Source organism: Limulus polyphemus, unplaced genomic scaffold (assembly GCF_000517525.1).
Source record: "Limulus polyphemus unplaced genomic scaffold, Limulus_polyphemus-2.1.2 Scaffold9713, whole genome shotgun sequence".
Classification (NCBI taxonomy): Eukaryota; Metazoa; Arthropoda; class Merostomata; order Xiphosura; family Limulidae; genus Limulus; species Limulus polyphemus.
Genome location: NW_013675323.1, coordinates 5,286 through 6,072, shown reverse-complemented (window position 1 = coordinate 6,072; position 787 = coordinate 5,286).

The window sequence follows — 787 nt, the reverse complement described above, 5'->3', positions numbered from 1 at the left end:
GTTATTTATAACATAACATATTATTACAGTATTCATTATTACCTCACTAAAAGTTTTGTATAAGCTTTAAGAACTCGCTATGTAAATACTTAAAACATGGTATACACTGTGCGATGGTCAGGGTGATTTGTACGAAGAGGTAGCGACCAAAGGAAAGACGCTTTCAACACCCAGCTCTTAATATCCTTCCACACTGTTTCAGGTTATTAATTAACTGAAGATCGTTGGCTGCAGAAGTGTCTTAAAGGACGAAGTTGTAAGGTCACAGGTCGAAGTAGTATAATTTAAGAAATGGCTCTTCATATCGGCGTTATGGTGGCTATTGGAGTATAAACTTCATCTGACTTTATGTGGTATTGCAACAGTGGCAGCCATTTTTTTTGCATTCCTCCATAGAGAATACTAGTGCACTCTCAGAAATATATAAGATGTTTGTATGCTCTCCCCCCACACTGTGTGTATGTTGTGTTATAGGAAATAGTTTGTTTGTTTTTTTTTGTTTGGTGTAAGAATGTGGCACCATCTAAGAATGTAGTTAGTGTTAATTTACATTAAAGATAATAAATGCTCAATAACATCAATACTGGGAATTGTGGACCCCCATTAACATGCCCCTTGTTGCAAACTATCATCCCACAAAATGTGGTTGAGATAAGCCAAGCAATCTAGGAGTAGTTAGATAATGGACAAATAGACAGACACAGATTTCTGTGCTTTATATACAGATATATTTATATATATATTTCTCTGCTCTAGCCCTATACCTATTTAGTCAATTTGACCAACC